The sequence below is a fragment of the Marmota flaviventris genome, chromosome 2 (assembly GCF_047511675.1).
Source record: "Marmota flaviventris isolate mMarFla1 chromosome 2, mMarFla1.hap1, whole genome shotgun sequence".
Taxonomy (NCBI): domain Eukaryota; kingdom Metazoa; phylum Chordata; class Mammalia; order Rodentia; family Sciuridae; genus Marmota; species Marmota flaviventris.
Window position 1 is genome coordinate 172,879,464 of NC_092499.1, and position 16,428 is coordinate 172,895,891.

General features: G+C 43.3%; 1 protein-coding gene across 2 annotated transcripts in view; it reads left to right on the plus strand.

Annotated features, from left to right (window-relative positions):
• The first annotated feature begins 13,290 nt into the window (after positions 1-13,290).
• Slc23a2 (solute carrier family 23 member 2) overlaps positions 13,291-16,428 on the plus strand; it is a 113,196-nt gene continuing 110,058 nt past the window's right edge. For both annotated transcript variants that reach the window (XM_071608773.1, XM_027920179.3), the window contains exon 1: positions 13,291-13,379. The gene's annotated coding sequence lies outside the window, so the exon portion shown is untranslated. The remainder of the gene's footprint in view (positions 13,380-16,428) is intronic.

Here is a 16,428-nt window from a genome sequence, read left to right on the forward strand (position 1 = left end):
AACTTAATCAAAACTAAGCCCAACCTGCTTCTGGACTTTCTGATAGCAGAGTGAATACATTTTCTTTACTTATATTCTTTATTCCTTGCACATAAATCAGACATGGTGTACTTCATTATTTTCAGTGAAAGATAATCTAATATACATATTTTTAAAAAATTTAAGTTGTTGATGGACCTTTATTTTATTTATTTATTTATATGTGGTACTGAGATTCGAACCTAGTGCCTTACACATGCTAGCCAAGTGCTCTACCACTGAACCACAACCCCAGCCCTAACTTGCATACTTTTTAGTCTAGGTTTTTATTTGTTTGTTTTTATTTATTTTTTGTACTGGGGATCAAGCCCAGGGGTGCTTTACCACTGAGCCACATCCCCAGCACTTCTTATTTTTTTTATTTTGAGACAGAGTCTTGCTGAATTTCCGAGGCTGGCCTTGAACTTGCAGTCTTCCTGTTTCAGTATCCCGAGTAGCTGAGATCACAGGCATGTGCCACCACGCCTGGCCATCTTCTTGAATTTTAACAATATCATTCTGGTACTTATCTGAAGTTGTTCTTGGACCATATGAAACAAAACATAATCCTTTTAGAAAATACCAGTACAAGAATGTTTGTTGCATATAATATTCTCAAGCTATGAACAATTAAAATGTCCATTAACAGCAGAATGGGTAAATAAATGATAGCCTTTGTGTAATGGAACACTGTGCAGCTGTGCGAAAGAATGAACTATTACCACTTGCAACACCATGGATGAATCTCAGACATACTGTTGAGTGAAAGCCAGACACAAAGGAGCATTGCTACATGATTCTGTTTATACCAAGTCCAAAAAAAAAAAAAAAAAAAAAAAAAGCAAAACCAACTAATGTGATAGAATGATGATTTCCATGGGAGAAGTAGGTAATGACTGGGAAAGACATAAAGGAACTTTTGAGGAGTCTGGAAATATTCTGTATCTTGATCTGGATGGTGCTTATCCAGGTGCATATGTGTGTAAAAATTCATCAATCATCCCCTTAGTCTGGGCACTTTATTGTAAGTATCTTATTCCTTCTTTTAAAAAAGGGAAAGAATTCTTTCCCCTTCTGACCAGAATCTCTGGTTCTTTTCTGATATGTTTCATGCCTGAACCCTTTTTTGCACCATGATATTCTTCTCTACCCACTTTGTCGGTAGCACATGTTATTGCTAACGGTCTCTGTTGATTTCGGAGGTGATGGTCTGTGGCTTTCATTGTCTTCATCCACCATCCTCTCTCAGTTTACTTGCAGTCTCCAGTGCTGGAGGAGCCCCTGGAGCTCATTCCCAGGCCTTTGCTCTTCTCCATCTACACTTTGTCCCAGGATGATCCTGTTGAATCCCTTGGCTCTTAAGTTAGAGTCTTGCTGATGATTCACATGTGCTTACTCCTCTCCTCTGTGCCTTCATAATGCATCTGGATGCTAAATCCATCTGCCTACCTGATGCTTCCTTTGGGGGATGTCACAGAATGAAGTCTTCTAGGCTGTGCTCCACCCCAACCTCACCTCCTTCTGTCAGCCTTGTCTGGAGAATGGCCTTTCACCCACCTGGCTGCCCTAGTTCCAAAACCAGAAAGTTATCCTTTGTTTCTCCCGTCTCTTTGTCTTTCACATGGAGCCCATTGGCAATCCCTGTCAGTACTGCATTAGCCTCAAAGTATACTTTCATCTGCCCCCTTGTCTCCACCTCCATGGCTCTTATTCCAGACCCAGCCACCATCTCCCATCTGAATCACTGCAACTCCTCTTGTTCTATTTGCTTTTTACTTGGCCTCTTTGACCCATCTCCACACAGCAGCCAGAGTGATCTTAATATATAATGTGATCATGTTACTCAAACCCTCTAATGACCTCCCACCATATTTAGAAGCCCTGATCAATCTGACCCCCTCATTATCTCTTCTTCAGTCTCATCTCATCCCATTATTCCCTCCTCTCTTCAATAGTTCAATCACATTGACTGATTTTTGCCTTATTTGCCTCAGAACCTTTGCACATGTTATTCCTATTTTTCTGGAATATTCTTTCCCTAGTTCTTTGCATAACCTGCTCCTTTGAGTATCAGCAACAATGTCCTTTCCTTCATCTTTCTTTACTATCTTTCCTAAGTTGATTCCCCAACATTGATCACACGCTGATCCTCTGATCATTCCTTTTAAGTCTTTATCACTAACATAATCATTTTTATTTGTTACTTCTTGGTTGTTATTTCACATCCTAGGATACAAGTCTGGTGAGTACTAGCAGCCCAACCAAACAATGATTGTTTGCAATGATTTCTGTTTTCATACTTACCAGCATGCAGGCTCTCTGGGGGCAGGTTAGGTGAGTTTTTTAATCCATTGTTGTATCAAGAATGTTAGTAGCCCAGTGCCTGCCAGGTAGCATGTGACCAATGGAGAGTGGCTGCACTAACTTATAACAGACAAGTGAGTGGTGTAGCCAACAATACACAAATGATCCGAATTCCAAGTGACCTTATGTAATTGGAGGCCTTATCAGCAGATTAGGCTTCTTAAACTAAAACCTTTATTTGTCAAGGGCTATAAAAAACATTTGTATAGAACACATTCACACCAGTTATCTCATTTAATCCTCACACTAACTTAAGCTGTATATGGGTCAGATAGAATTATCTTCAGTTTGTATATTAGGAAACTTACAGTGTAGTTTGGCTATATGATTTCCCCAAAGTCATCCAGAAAGGCAGAGGTGGAGCAGGAACTCCGTGCCTTTTCTCTCCAAGCTTGCATGAATTGCATGGCCTCTTTATTCTAGGATCAAAGGATATTAAAAATTAAACCCCCTGGTTGTGGAGGTAGCTCAGTGGTAGGATGCATGCATGAGGTCCTGGATTCAATCCCCAGAACTACTAATTAATTGATTAAAACAAATCTTTATACCCTGCATAAACAGCCTTACTTTCTAAGGGACATGTTCCTGGAGAGGATATTTTGGACCAATTCACTTCCTTGGGCCTGATTTCTGCCTCAGGGTCCACCCTATTGATGGACCATGCTATTTAAAAACAGGGAACACATAACTAAGTGAATGTAAATCTGCTAATTCAAATTTTTTTCTAAATCTATTTTTGCATTAACTATTAAAATGTTTTTGTATACTTACAGAAAAATGGATATAAATATGCAGCTTAATGAAATCATTAAGTATACATACCTGTGTGCCTAGCGCCCAACTGGTAAACACACGGAACATGACCAGTTCCTCAGAAGTCCCTGTCCTCCCACAGGGGAGCAGCATCCTGAATTCCAACAGTTTTGCCTCTTTTTTATTTTATTCTACTTTACTGATACATCTTTCTTCTTTTCCATCCCTCCCCCTTAAAGACTAAGTGTGTCAATGAAGTTCTAGGTTCAAATGATTTCCTTTTTGAATAAAGCCTGGGCATTCCATGAGTTGCCTCTAACCTTGTTTCCTCTTGGCTTCTATGATGGTTCATTTTAGGTGTCAACTTGATTGGACTAAGAGGTGCACTGGGAGTTGGTAAAACATTTTTTTCTCTGTGTGTGTATGTGTGTGTGAAAGTGTTTGCAGAAGAGATTAGCGTTAGACTCAGTTGACTGAGTAAAAAAAATCTGCCCTTATCAAGCGGGCAGGCATCAACCAATCCGCGGAGGGCCTGGACTGAACAAAAAGGCAGAGGGAAGGCCAAGTCCTCATTCTTTCTTCTGGAGCTGGGACATCGGCACTTGGACAACCGAGCTCCAGGTTCTCAGGCCTTTAGACTCAGACTGAATTACCACCAGCTTTTCTGGTAGACAACATCCTGTGGACCTTTTGGAGTCATAATTGTGTGAGCTAATTCCCAAGGGGGAGAAAAATCCTCTCTTAGGTATGTCTTGTATATTCTATTGGTTCTATTACTCTGGAGAACTCTGTCTAATTTAGTTTTCAATTCTCCAGGAACCCGGGGGTTAATTCTGAGTCCTCTGTCCCTTCATATCATACCTTCCATCAGTGGCCAACTCCCTTTTGATTCAGGTCAATGGCAGAAGTCATTGGCCATTTATTGAATCCTTACTATGTGGTAGGTATCATGTGAAGAGCTGGCATACAAAGAGTCACAAAAAATCAAAACCTCTGCCCTGGAGGACTGACAATTAGAGTGAGAACCAGAAAAGCAAATCATTTCAATATACTTACATTCTAAATACTAGGAGGCATGGAGGGAGTTCACTTACACCCCAATCTAGGGCCCTGGAAGGTGTCGAGGAAAGGCCAAGGTGAGACTTTATGAGCAAGAATGATCCAGAGGAGGGGTTACAATGGTCCAGGGAGTAGATCCTATATTTGAGGGTTTTTGAGGGGAAAACAGAAATGGTCACAGACATATATCCCTTGCCACCAGACACCAGTGTTTGAAGGAATCAGGAGGAAAAAGAGACTGAGAAAGGAGAGTGGGGGAATGGGGGGACATGGTCAGAGAAGTAAGAAAATCAGCAGGAAATGCAGTCCAAAACCAAAGGAGAAGAGATTTTCCTGAGAGGATGTGGTACCAGGTATGGCAAATGCATCTAGAAAGTTCCAATAAGTTCCAGATCTTTTCTTTTTTCTTTTTATTTTTTAATTTTTTTATTGTTGGTTGTTCAAAACATGACATAGTTCTTGATATATCATAATTCACACTTTGATTCAAGTGGGTTATGAACTCCCATTTTTACCCCGTATACAGATTGCAGAATCACATCAGTTACACATCCATTGATTTACATATTGCCATACTAGTGTCTGTTGTATTCTGCTGCCTTTCCTATCCTCTACTATCCCCCCTCCCCTCCCCTCCCCTCCCCTCTTCTCTCTCTACCCCCTCTACTGTCATTCATTTCTCCCCCTTGTATTATTTTTCCCTTTCCCCTCACTTCCTCTTGTATGTAATTTTGTATAACCCTGAGGGTCTCCTTCCATTTCCATGCAATTTCCCTTCTCTCTCCCTTTCCCTCCCACCTCTCATCCCTGTTTAATGTTAATCTTCTTCTCATGCTCTTCGTCCCTACTCTGTTCTTAGTTACTCTCCTTATATCAAAGAAGACATTTGGCATTTGTTTTTTAGGGATTGGCTAGCTTCACTTAGCATAATCTGCTCTAATGCCATCCATTTCCCTGCAAATTCTATGATTTTGTCATTTTTTAATGCAGAGTAATACTCCATTGTGTATAAATGCCACATTTTTTTTATTCATTCGTCTATTGAAGGGCATCTAGGTTGGTTCCACAGTCTTGCTATTGTGAATTGTGTTGCTATGAACATCGATGTAGCAGTGTCCCTGTAGCATGCTCTTTTTAGGTCTTTAGGGAATAGACCGAGAAGGGGAATAGCTGGGTCAAATGGTGGTTCCATTCCCAGCTTTCCAAGAAATCTCCATACTGCTTTCCAAATTGGCTGCACCAATTTGCAGTCCCACCAGCAATGTACAAGTGTACCCTTTTCCCCACACCCTCGCCAGCACTTGTTGTTGTTTGACTTCATAATGGCTGCCAATCTTACTGGAGTGAGATGGTATCTTAGGGTGGTTTTGATTTGCATTTCTCTGACTGCTAGAGATGGTAGATCTTCAGGATTGTGCAATTTGAAGGACGTGGGAATTTACGTGGGAAGTTTCAGATGAATAAAAGGACAGAAGCCAGATTGCCAGGGGGGTAAAGAGAGAAGGGAAGTGGGGATGAAGAAACAGGGATGGGAGGTGGGAGGGTGGCGGGAACTGGAAGGTGCAGGTTTTAGAAGGAAGAGGTAGTCAGCCTTAAGAGGCGGAGGGGACTCAAAGGAGGGAGGTCTCAGAGGGTCTCCAGTGTGTAAAGCTGGGAAAAGGGGTCCCTCAAGGGAAATGGGGTTATGGGTGAGGGAAGGAACCCACCTCTCCTGACTGGTCACCAAGAAGCAGGAAACAAGGTTATTTGTCAGGTGTTGGAGAAAATGATTAGGTAGGGAATTTGAAATTATTTGCAGGTAGGTGAAGTCACTTATGAAGGACAAACAAAGAGCTGAGGACTGCCTAAGTGGGAAGCCCATGTACCATGCCTCTTGTATCTTGGTACAGGCCTGGATAGCTAACACTGGCTGAAATTCAGGTCTGCAGGTACTGCCATGGTGAGGGGGATGGAAGAGGCTGAAGTGGCAGCAAATGAGCTTCTTTGACACTCCTCCTGCATTAATCCTGGGCCCACCAGTACGTTTTTCTGCCAGGTAGAGTCCTAGAACTGATGTTCTGGGTTAAGGGGTATGTGTATTTAAATTTTTGATGTGTATTGCCAAATAATATCCCAAGGAAGAAGTCCATTTCCCTTTGCCTTCACCAATAATAGAAACTATTAATGTTTGCAGATCTGGTCAATGAAAAATGATGTTGATGACTTAATTTTTGTCCCTTTTTTGGGGTATGAGCCACCAGTCCTCATAGAGGGACTGGATCTCATTGTGTAGTGATCAACCACTGAGCACAAGTCCCTCTAGACCTGTTCTCTGCTTGCTCAGAGGCTGGACCCTCATGTGGGACAGATATGTTTCTGCCTCTGAGATTGTGTCCCCTGGGTGCATCCTGTCTTCTTGGGCATGGTGGATCCTTCATACAGGTTTCTTATTCATATGCTTAGTCACTGATGGTACCCTGAGGACACTGCCTCCTGACTATTGGTACTCTCAGCTCTGTCTTTCTGGTGGTTAGCCAGGTCAGGGGTGAGATGTCATTTCATGGTCAGGCAGTACAATAGAATGGTTTTTGGATTTGAAAAGGAATGAAATTCAGCTGGGCACGGTGGTGCATGCCTGTAATCCCAGAAGCTCAGGAGGCTGAGGCAGGGGGATCACAAGTTCAAAGACAGCCTTAGCAACTTAGTGAGGCCCTAAGCAATTTAGTGAGAATGTCTCGAAATAAAAAACGAAAAAGGCTGGGGATATGACTTAGTGGTAAAGCATCCCTGGCACCCACTCCCAAATGGTTAAAAGGGTAAATTTTGTATTATGTAAAATACACATGATCAAAAAAGAATGAAATATTGCTGTGCTGTTATTCCAACAGTGCTATATGCTACAATGTGAAAACATGCTAACTGGAAAAAAACAGTCACAAGGCCACATGTTATGATTCCATTTATTCTAAATGTCTAGGATAGGCAAATCTAAAGAAAGAGTGTAAATTAGTGATTGCCAGGGCTAGAGGAAGAGGGGAATTGGGAAATGACTACTATAGGTTTGAAGTGTTTCTGAGGAATAATAAAATGTTCTGAAATTAGTGGTAATGGTTGTACCATTTTGTGAATATACTGAAAACCACTAAACTGTATACTTTAAAGTTGTGAATATTACGGTGTACGAATTATAAGTCAATCAAAGTAAGCTAGCAGGCATGGGGTAGGGCTATGTGGTGTTTTTATCATGAGTCATTCCCCAATTGATAGACATTTAGGTTGCCTTCAGTTTTTTGTTTGTTTGTTTGCTATTTGAAACAATGTTGGAATAAACATCACTGAAGATGAGGGAGAAAAGTCATTTCAGGCAGGTCTTGGGCACCCCTGTGCTGACCCATACTTGACAAGTCTCAGTAGGAGACTGATTAAGGAAAGTGTGAGTTCTGCTGTTCTTCTGATGGAGCCCCTGCCCTTGGCCTCAGGTACTTTCTCAGAGCTACGTGAAGTGACCTTGAGAAACTCCCATTTTGCCTTCTCCTATCATTCAATCAGATCTCTTGAAAATTAAAAATTATATCTGTCTTGTATTGTCCTGAAGGGACAACCCTAAGCCAGGGGACTTGGATCCAGATCAAGGGTCAGCCATCTAAGGCCCAGCTGCCCGTTTTTGTGCCAGCTAAGAATTTTTTTTTTTAGGTAGTAGGAGTTGAACCCAGAAATATTTTACCATTAATTTCCATCCCAAGTCCTTTTTATTTTTTATATTTAAGGCAGGATCTCACTAAGCTGCTTAGGGTCTTGCTAAATTGCTGAGGCTGACTTCAAGCTTGCAATTCTCATGCTTCAGGCTCCTGAGTCGCTGGGATTACAGGCCTGTGCCCTGAGTGGAGTGGCCTAAAATGGTTTCTAAAGATTAACATGTGTGATCAACTTGATGACAGGAAACACTAATCTCAAGCCCCAAATTAAGCAAAATTTTATTATAAAAGTATTATATACTAGTTTTGGGAGATAACATTTGAAGTCAAGAGGACTAGAGTTGTAGCTCAGTGGTAGAACACTTGCCTAACATGTGCAAGGTTCTAGGTTCAATCTCCAGCATTGCCCATGCCCCCGCAAAAGAGATAAAAGATAAATACTATACTCAGTTGTTTATATTTTACTATACTCAGTTATTTTTATTATATTTTGAATTTCATCAATAAAAAGTCTGTGGGAATTTGTTTTCTATTACTATCTAAGTATCCATACAATTTGGTTCACCTAAAACATTTCCAATCCGGCCCTTTTCGAAATAAAGTTTGCCCTGGCCTAGACTCCAGTGAGATGTAGGAAATAATATTGAAGAGCAGAAGTACTGTATGAAGATGGAATAGCCTCAAGCTACAATTACTTCTCAAAAATAACACAGCCTGGATATGATGGAAATTTCAATCAAATTAACCAGGTCATAAAATGTTCTTGATAGCTTCTTTAGTTTTTATAATTAAGTGGGGAGGGAAAGAAAACTTGTTTGTATGAGTTGTAATCAGGAAGGAAAACAAATGGAAAATAAAAGGAAAAAGAAGCTAATGGGAAGATGCTCATGTATTTTTTGATTTGATGATAAAAATTATATCAAAATAATGACATTGAACACCAACATATTCAAGCACTGAATAAACACTGTATGCATCATCTTGTGCAATACTGATAAGAATCTGGAAAGACTTAAGTGAAGGGTATCTCCTGATACTAACTCCAGTCTGACAGCAGTAAAAAATAGTACTTTGTCCAGAAAAAAAAAGAAAAAAGCATGAGATTAAAAGGATAAGGTTCTTGAATACCTTGCTGAGAAAGAGCTTTCATTCTCTTTCTTTTTGCTAGGTTATTCTTTTTTTAAAAAAATTATTTTATTTTTAGTTGTTAACATAATGCATTTATTTAAAAAAAATTTTTTTTTAATGTGGTGCTGAGGATCCAACTGAGTGCTTCACATGTGCTGGCCAAACACTCTATCATTAAGCCACAACCCCATCCCACTGGGTTATTCTTTATAATGGCAGTGGTTATTATTTGCTGGGTTACTCTTTATAAGGGGGTGGGGTGTGGCTGAAGGATTCTCAGAAGGGGTATAAAGTGGTCAGCTTTGTTTGGGGAGGTACCAAGGATAGTTTTGGGAGATAACTTTTGAAGTCAAGAGGCCAGAGAAAAGTTTTTCTTTTCAACAGTCCAAGGAGGAGTGAGTGAGGGTTTGTACCTATGCTGGACAGCTCAAATTGACAACAGATAACAGAGTGGACCTGTGAGCTGGGGACTGGGAGTCAAAGACCACTTTGAAGTTTCTGGTGGCAACATGAGAGAACCTAAATTAAAAAATGGTTTGTGGGAGGAGAATAATGAATCTAGAAGTGGAGATGTCCTGTAGTTGGGACTGTGGGGTGTTGGTTCTAGGATCCCCCAACACCTAGGTACCGGTATCTCCAGATGTTCAAGTTCCTCATTTATAATGCTGAAGTGTTTGCATATAACATACACACATCTTCTCAAATCCTTTAATCTCTAGATTACTTATAAAAGCTACTACAATATAAATGCTGTTTAAATAATTGTTAAACAATTATGACACAGAAAAAAAGTCTGTACATTTTTGGGATAGATGGGGTTTTTCTTCCTGTTTTTTTTTTCCACATTGAGTATCAAACTCGGGGCTCATGCATTCTAGGCAAAGTACTCTACCACTGAGCTACATTCCCAACTTAATTATTTATTTGTTGGTATTAGAGATTGAACTGGGGGACATTTTACCACTAAGATACATCCCCAGACCTTTGTATTTTTTATTTTGAGACAGGATCTCACTAAATTATACAGGCTGGACTTGAACTTGAAATCCTCCTGCCTCAGCCTCCCAGCTGGGAATATAGGTGAGCACCACTGTGCCTGACTTCCAAATGTGACCCACAGTTGTTTGAATCCATAGATGAAGTACCCATGGATATGGCCAACTGTATTTATAATTCCTGAAGAACATCCAGGGCAGGTTGTCTAGGGGATATTAGAAATGTGTCTAGAAGTTCAAAGAAATTTGGTCTGGTGAGAAAGGCATGAGGAGATGAGTGAACTTTGGAAGGATTTGGAGAAGGAGCAGGCAGATGGGGAGAAAGGAGATATTAGAGAAACTAGCATTTTTTTTTTTGGTACCAGGGATTGAACCCAGGGTCTCTTAACCCCTGAGCCACATTCCAGTCTTTTTTTTTTTTTTTTTTTTTTGGTGCTAGGGATTGAACCCAGGGCCTTATGCATGCAAGACAAACACTCTATCAACTGAGCTATATCCCCAGCCCATTCCAGCCTTTTAAAAATATCTTATTTAGAGATAGGGGTTTTGCTTAGGACCTCACTAATTTGCTGAGGCTGGCTTTGAACTCACGATTCTCCTGCCTCAGTCTCCCAAACTGCTGAGATTACAGGTATGCACCACTGTGCCTAGCTGGAAAAGTAACATTTCTAGAAGTGAACCTGAGAAACTCTTAACATCCCTGATGGGGAGGAAAGGGGAAGTGCAGACAGTAAGCAAGATTGGGGCATTATAAGAAAAGAAGTTCAAGGAGATAGTAGTCAATGGAATGTTACAGAACTATTTATGAAAGGGCTGATGGGGTTTGGTGATTAGAAGGTCACAGATGACATCAGACAATTATTCAGAAGTAATGAATAAGAGTGGGGGAAGGAGGAGAGTTAGGAAGTCTGGGAAGATGGGGATAATGGAAGTTTTTTTGTCTCTCTTGGTACTGGGGATTGAACCCATGGGCACTCAACCACTGAGCCACATCCCCAGCCCTTTTTTCGTATTTTATTTATAAAGAGGGTCTCACTGAGTTGCTTAGGGCCTTGCTAAATTGCTGAGGCTTGAAACTTGCCATCCTCCTGCTTCAGTTTCCAGAGCTGCTGGGATCACAGGCCGGTGACATGGAGCCTGGCTGGAAGGTTTTTTTGAATACAGAAAAACCATAATGCCTAAGAGGAGAGAGGGAGACAAGGAAATGAAACAATTAATGAAATAAAAAACGGGGAAGGGGTAGATTTTTAGAAGCTCAGGGGGTCAGTATTAATCAGCAATTTACTGAGGCCCACAGCAACTTGGCAAGACACTGTCTCAAAACAAAAAAATAAAAAGGGCTGGAGATGTGGCTTAGTAGTTAAGTGCTACTGGATTCAATTCCTGGTACAAAATAAATACATAAATAAGGAGGGAGGGGGATGGTGGGAGAGAGAGACAGACATAGACACTGACTGGTTGGAAAATGATCTCACTGGTGTAGAAAGATAGTTGTTGGCCAGTCAGTATATGAGTTTTTCTCTGGTTGCTGGTCACAGAATCTTGGTCTCCTTTTCTCCACCTTTAATGAGGATTAAACATTTTGCCAATATATAAGCGAATGCTTATATTTTCTAAAATACAAAACTATTAGATAAATACATGGAATGATACATTATTGATTCTTCTCTCTCTCTCTCTTTTAGGTACTGGCATTGAACCCAGAGATACTTCTCCACTAAGCTACATTTCCAGCTCTTTTTTATTTTAATTTTGAGACAAGGTCTTGCTAAATTGGGTGTGGTTGGGATGACAGGCATGCACCACCATGCTCAGCTCACATTGATTTCAAAGATACAGCTTACCTTTTTTCTATTTTATGAGATTCCCATAATTGCTGGTTAACACACACATCTGCCCTCATTCTATTGATATGTATATGAGTTCCCAAAACTGCAGAAAAAGCAGATATTTCCTGTGATAAAATCTATTTCTTGATGGGTTTACAGGCACATGCCTGTAATCTCAAAGGCTCCAGGGGCTGAGGCAGAAAGATCGCAAATTCAAGGCCAGCCTCAGAAATTTTAGCGAGGCCCTAAGCAATTTAGCAAAACCCTGTCTCAAAATAAAAAATAAATAAAAGGGTTTGGGATGTGGCTCAGTGGTTAAGCGTTCCTGGGTTCAATTTATGCTAAAAAAAAAAAAAAAAAATCTGCTTCTTGCCATGTGAGGTCAGATGTGGTCCACAGTTCTTTTTTTCCCTTTAGGATTACAGGCGTTCGCCACCGCTCCCGACGGTCCATAGTTCTTTATGGCTCTCAAGAGTTGCTTTGATTTAGGAACTACTGAATTATTGTTCGGTTAGTAAAGCAACCATGACAAGTGGTTACAAGATGGAAGGCTTAAGAAAGCGCTAATTGCTAGATTTTTTTTTTTTTAAACGTTTACTCAGATAGCTTCAGCAAAGGCTCACACCTGCTGTCCCAAGACCAGAAGCATTAGCATCACCCATCGGAAATGCAAATTTTGGAGCCTCCCTCCGGTACCTCCAGCTTCAGCACCACTGGGGGTGGGGCCCAGCCAGTGCATTTTAATGGAGCCCTCAAAGAGAGACTGCTGTGCGCTAAAAACTAAGCGCCCAGGTTTACGCATGGCTTTTCCCCTAAGTGGCCCAAGTACCTAACCTATGGGCATTACCTGGGTCACTTTAGACGTGCAAAATCCCGGGCTGCACTCCCTCAAACCCGTTATATCAGAAGTCACCCCTAACACGATTCCCAGGGAATTCAAGTCTGAGAAGCCTTGGTGTAGGTTACGGTGTCCGCATATTGTAATGTCATATAATAATGTAACCTCTTCTTCGAGTTAAGAAACCTGACGGCCTAACTGGAGAAGCGGTGAAAATTATTTTAAAACACCCAACCCCTTTGAGTCCAGTGCACCTCAAGCTGCTAATCACCCTGCGGCGATGGCAGGGCTCACAGTCCCGCGGTAGATTAAAAAGGGGGCATCTGGAGGGCGAGAACTCTGCATTCCAGGTGGGTCCCCAGGAGCAGGTGTGACGAGAAGGGTCGAGAAGCGGGGCGTGCTTTCAGTACCCGGGAGGGAAATAAAAAGAACAGGAAGGGGGCGGCTGGTGCGTGGCCCGGGATGCTGGGGGCAGTACTCCCAAGGGCGAGGGGGCAGCCCCTCCCTCCCCGCAGGCCGGAGGGCGGGGGTCGGGGGCGGGGAGGGAGGTGGGCCCCAGACCGGCGCGGGGCGGGCGGCTGCGCGGCTCCCCGCCCCCGGCCCGCCCCTCCGCGGCGCCATTTTGCAGGCGGCTGTCGCGGGGACCTGAGGCGGCGGCGGTGGTAGGCACTGAGGCGCTGAGGCGCGGCAGCAGGACTGGAGCCCAGGGAGCTGCAGCCAGGTGAGAGCCAGGCGAGAGCCAGGCCGTGCGCTCCACTCCTGCCCGCGGGTCGCACCTGCCGGCCGGGCCCCGAGCTGCCCGGTGCGCCCACGAGGCCGGCCTGGCACAGCCCCCGCGCGCTGTCACCGGCCCCGCGGCGCGGCCTGCGACCTCCCACACCACCCTTCTCCCGGGGCCCCGCGCCCTCCGGTCACCAGGGCCCCGCGCCCCGTGATGCTCGGCGGCTCCTCGCCTGTGTCGTCCTGCCGAGCCCGGCCGGGGATCCGGGGCGCTCACCCCTGCCTGCCGCGGGAGCCACCGCGCGCTCCGGCTCTCAGGCCGCGCTGCGGGGATTCAAGTAGGGTCCCCTCGGGACGGCTGGCTGTCGCCGCCTCCTTCGGCCGCTGCGTCCGCGCGCCCAGGGGTCGCTTTGCTGGTCCCTCTCCAGGTGGTGCGCGCGGGCATCCTCGCGCCCCCGGAATTGAGGGCCATGTAGAGGGGCGGCAGCGGTGGGGGATGCCTTCTACATTCTTGCTTTCTTTCCTTCTACAAAGGCGGTGCCAAGTAATTTTTAGAAGCGTCTGTACCGACTTTAGGATTGTTCTCTTTAGTCTGTTCCCCGGGGGTCGCGGGTTCCCCTTGTTGCCACCTTTCTCGAGAGAAATTGACATTTCGAGTGTGACTACTTTAAGGGCGCGGAATATTTTCCTTGGCTTGGCCCTATATATGTACCATTGGATGGGTAGCTGATAGGAACTCGGCCTACAGGCTGCGGAATTTTAAGCATGACTGATGGGAAATTATCGATCATCAGGGCAAAGGTTAAATGAGGGCAACTGCTGGTGGAAGAAAGTTATCCATAAGGGTTTTCTGGGCTGGGGCATTTTTAGTAGCTGTTAGTTTTATTTTTGCAGTGCTGGGAGATGGGAGGGGGAAGATGCGGTCCCTGCTGACGTTTGGGTCATCTGTTCCCAGAGAAAGCCTGGGATGTGCGAGGACATGGGACCAGTCCTGAGGCTGCCTGGTTTGAGCTGTCATTAATTGGCCATGTGACCTCCTTCAGCCAGTTTCCTCTTCTCTAAAGAGAAAGGCTAGAAACCGGGGTGGCCGGAACTTTTTTATTTTTGTGCTTTTGTATTTGAGTGCTGTTGATCTCTGGCCTCAAGGTTTCCGCTTGTCTACAGTGTCTTTTCAGCTTTGCACATGATTTTGCCTGCTTGACCCCTGAAAGTGTTTGACCCTGGTGGGATTTATAAAGGGCCCTTTTAGCTCAAAAAATTCAGAATTCTGTACTGGCCTTAAGATTAGCCCTATCAGGGTCACTTATGAATGCAATACTACTGTTCATTCTTCACTCATCCAGAATTTAATAGCTTTTGGGCACCTGTGGGTGTGCATAGTGGAAGCCCTAATGACACACTTACTAGTTAAAAGAAGACAGCGGCTGTGCCCATCTGGCTACCTGTTCCACCTGATATCCTGAGTGTTAGGTGAGAAAGTTATCTGTTTTCTAGACTACTTCCTTTGCCAAAATGGTGACCAGCTTCTTACTTTTAATACTAGGGCATTTTTATTCTGGTTTCTTTGCTTGGAAGGGAGAATGAATTTTGTGAAAAAAATAGGTATTTCAGGAAATTTTTTTGTTGACTTCTTTTTGGTTTTTGGTTTTGTTTTTTCATGATACTGGAGATTGAGTAGGGGTGGTCTATCACCCCTGCTCTTTTTGTTGAGTTGCTAAAGCTGGCCTCAAATTTGCAATCTTCGTGCCTCAGCTAGGATTGCATGTGTGCACCACCTTACCTGCCAGATAGTTTTTTTTTTTTTAAAGCTTTCTGTCTATGGCACATTAGACTGAGATTAAACATCTGTTAAGATGTTTGAAAAATGCTTATGAACATACTTGCCTAGACTATTATAGAGGGTTTTGCCAGCTTTCTTGCCACACTGCCTACATCTCATTTGGGTAGCAAAGTCTGGTTCACTTTGCATTGCAGAAATGAGTTACCCATCCTGTAACTTGCCACTAATACCTCCATTCACTTGTCGGTTTCCCCATTAATTTGGTGTGAGGTGCTGTTGAACAAATCACTTGACTAAAACCCAGTCTTTTTTTGTAGTCAAGGAACCTAAGTTCTACTTTGTTGATTATTGGAAATTCTGAGTTCCTTTTGCCATTCCTTTCAGCATCTCTAAAGACAAGCCTGGGCTCCATTTGGGGACCCTAGATAGTACCCCTGGTAGCTTAAGGAATTTTCTCATTTTGGTTTAGGAAATGAAAAGTCAGCAGTAATAATTTGTAATAATATGGTGCTTTGTATCTGTAAATGGAAAGCCTCATTTTTATTTAATCTTCTTAGGCTTTTTAAACTTAAACATCTTACAGCCCACCTCTGACCTGTTTCCAGGTCTTGCCCATAAAACTCCAACAAAGCAGTCGGTTGGTTCTTAAAGCCTGATAACCTCATTAATTCATTTTCACATCCTGCTGTTCTTCTAGTAGTTCTCCCCTCAGAGGGCCAGAGTGACTGGGCTTTCTTTTATTCTTTTATTTCTGCTCCAGGTAAACCTGTGCATTACTGCCTCAGGGTTTAAACGAGCCCTTTGTGAGCCCTGTGGCACTCTTCTCATTTTCTTCCTGGCTTTGCTATTTCTAGCCTGTTATTTTGTCACAGGTTCTAGGTGGTTGGCTCTCCCTTAATTGAGGTCTGCTTTCAGCTTGTGCCTTTCCCACCTTTATTTTATTTTTGAGACAGGGTTTTGCTGTTTCACCAGGCTGCCCCTGGACCCTTGGGCTCAATCAGGCCTCTGGCTTCAGACTCCTGAGTAGCAGGGACTGTAGGTACATGCCCCTACACCCAGCCTTCCACACATTTAATATCTTGCACTGCCTGCTTTGTGTAGGGTAGTGTTCTTGGTGGTCAGATGCTGTGGGGAGATTCCTGGGGCACATGGAGCTTGGACTTCAGTGGGGAAGCAGGCGCAGGACTCCAGGCTTTGTAGAAGAATCTGGCAGGCTTGTGGGTTTAATACCCACTTGTGCTGGGGTATGAACTGAAACTTTTGGAAGTTT